Here is a 3,100-nt window from a genome sequence, read left to right as displayed (position 1 = left end):
GTTGAACTTGATGCGACAGCATGTAATCAGCACTGTTTGCTTTGTGAAGCAGTTAGGTGGAGCTAATGAAGAAGTAAAACTGGAGCAGATGATAACAGGCAGGAACAGCACCATCTTAGTGAATCTGCAGCTGTGTCTCTCAGACAGGTACACCTACTGAACAACCACCAGGTGTGACGGTCAGTCCAGCTGAGCAGCCTCTTACATTAAAACATGAACTTCACATGTGAACTCATGTGATCACATGGTTTTCCACATGGGATCACGAGAAAAACACGATCAATTCATGTGTTTTTCATGAGAAAGAGATTTTGTTGTCTAGGAAATATTGGGGTGTACAGTATGTACAGATAAAATAAAAAGAAAAAGGCACAGGCTGGTGACTGTTGATGAAAACAGGCTTCTTAAATGATGGTTTGTATCTGAAAAAGCAAAAGTTAGTGTCTCACAGAGCGAAGCAATGTGTTTTGAACCTTACAAAAAAAGAGATAAATCCTAAAAGTTTAAGCATTTATGTTTCAGTATATTGTTTTGTGCAAGCTCAAAGAAAGTAAAAAGAACGTTTCAGACTTTAGTGATTAACAAACATATTATAAAACAAAGTTTCAGTTAAAGCCACACTTTAGGTTATTTATTTGTCTCCAAATGAAGTGGATTTAGTGTCAGAATTCCTTTTTATTCAGGGAAAAACTCCCTTATTGCATTTTTCTTGCCAACTTCAGTATGATTTTGCTCCACCTCTGAATACATAAAACAGGCATCAGACTTGATTTGCTACATTTTTTCCTTTTGTTTAAATCCACTTTGAACAAAAGGAGTAAGTGCGTCTCTTACTCAGGCTGATCATAAATTAAGAAATAATGGGCCTTATAAGTTTAAAAATCCATCACAGATGCACGGCACAGCATTCTGTCTTCCCTTAATGATTCTGTTATGTCTAAAGAAGCACTTACGGCTGTGACACTAAATGACTTTAACAGAGAAACAGCCAATAATGTTTTATACTCCGTGTCTGATGACCATTGTGGAGGTTTATTTACAAAACTGTGTGAGACATACGATCATCAAACTACTTTGTGTTTCTGTTGGATGCTTGTTTTTTTCCTGATGTCTTTCTATTCAAGGATATTTATCACAGACAGGTTTAAATAAAGGCAAATATGTTTTTGCCTGTATGTGTGTTGTTTGTCTGCCTGTTAGCAAAATATGTCAGGAACAACTGGATGGATTTTATGAAAATCTACAGCTAATTGACTTTTGGAGTCAACCCAGTGTAAAATGGTGGCCATGGCTAATTAATTGAACACAAAAATGACTATAACTCAGTCAGTTTAGCTAAAATTGGAGTAAAACTTGACGTGGTAGTAGCTGAGAGTAGTTTACAACACATAGTCTGAGTGCTAACAAACTGTGTGAAAACCTGTGATGTTACGTGAGATCTAACCCTGATGTTATTTTCACGATGTGACCAAAATGGAAATAATTCCATCATTGTCATATATAAAGTGTTAAACTCAGGCATTAACGGTGGAGTGTGATGTGCTTTCCTTCTGTGAATACTTTAGTTCATTTATTCATTCAAGTTTGTTTAATCTCTCCAATGTGAATATCATAGTTTCTCTGGAAGGGCCTCAAAAAAGAAAAGTTGATCAAAACATAAAGAGATAAAAGCAAACGGGTTTAAAAGTTGTTACAATACGAACAATAAAATGGAGTAAGTTCAAGAAACACAATATTTAAAAGCTAAATGAGTTTGGTGCTGCATCAACCAAGATTTACAATAAAGAGTAGGTTTTAAATGAACAAATAATGTGTTCCAGATCAGCTCCTTTACAGAATATGCTGTTGTAAAAAACAAGTCTTACGGTAACACCGCCGGATAAAGTTGATCTAGTAGATCCGCCTCAGTTCTTCAGGTTCTTAAATTGTTCTCAGAGAGGTGGAGGAGCAAGTCCATTTAAAACTTTACACAGTGTAAATTAATGAAATTTAAAAAGGTCAGAATCCTATGTCTATGTAAAATGTGATAATGACAAAAGAAACTACAGATTTTCATGTAGAATTTGATTTCAGAAGCAGACAATCAAGCCATAAAACACACAGGTGGAAAATACGGCTGAATTTAAAACCAATTATTGGCCAGGATTTCTTAAAGGACAGGATGTGAGATGTGACAGGTCAGGAGGAAGACTCTCAACAACTACCACACCAGATGTTAGCTCCAATCTGTAAAACTGACTGAGTTATGTTCATTAAATGAATACTTTCTGAAAGTTTCATTAAAATTTGTCCAGTGGTGAATAAAATATTTTGCGAAGAGACAGACACATTATGACTCAGGCAATCACATTATCTCCCATCTTTCGTTGTTTTTTTAAAAAATGTGGTATTTAAATCGTTAAGCGTTTTTAGCTCTGCTGATGATCTGATCTGAAAGGAGATGATGTCGTCTTCCTCAGAGGGGACAACATTTTTATGGGACAAAGCCAGATTGGTAACATTATTATTTTGAAAAGGTCACAGTGATTAAAACATGAATTTTTTTTTTTTTTAAATCAGGACTTTCTTCAGCGTATGCATTGAATGATGCATGTCTCTTATATGACCAAACCAGCATGCCAGAAGTACTAAACCCCACAGTCTTCCTCGTCTGCTTGGCTGTGAAAGAAGGTCTCATTGTGACCATGTCAGCTGTCTGAAGGCCGTCCAGAACAGAGATGCTTTTCAGCCCTCATCTCCCACTCTCTTGTCCTTCCATTTTCTCCCCTGTTTATCCTGAAATCACACGCAGGCGCCTCTCGTCTCGCTGTTTTCCTGCTCTGGCCTTCCTGCAGGTGAGCACAAGCCGAAACTGATAAATAAAACGATGGACCAGTGGAATATTAAAGAAAAAAAAAAATCCTTCTCCAGCTTTAGTCTCAGATGCAAGCATACACACACATGTTGGTGTGTGTGTTTCCTGGATCTCCTCTGTCCTGTATGTATCTGTCCCTGGCAGAGTGTGGAGGCAGGAGCAGCTGCAGATACACAGAGTCAGGAGAGCTCGGAGACACAGGCAGAGAGGACAACAGAGGATGGCTCCTCGGCCGACTGCACGGAT

Source organism: Kryptolebias marmoratus, linkage group LG9, assembly GCF_001649575.2.
Source record: "Kryptolebias marmoratus isolate JLee-2015 linkage group LG9, ASM164957v2, whole genome shotgun sequence".
NCBI classification, from domain to species: Eukaryota; Metazoa; Chordata; class Actinopteri; order Cyprinodontiformes; family Rivulidae; genus Kryptolebias; species Kryptolebias marmoratus.
The sequence above is the reverse complement of the archived record's forward strand: the minus strand, read 5'-3'. Positions refer to the sequence as shown.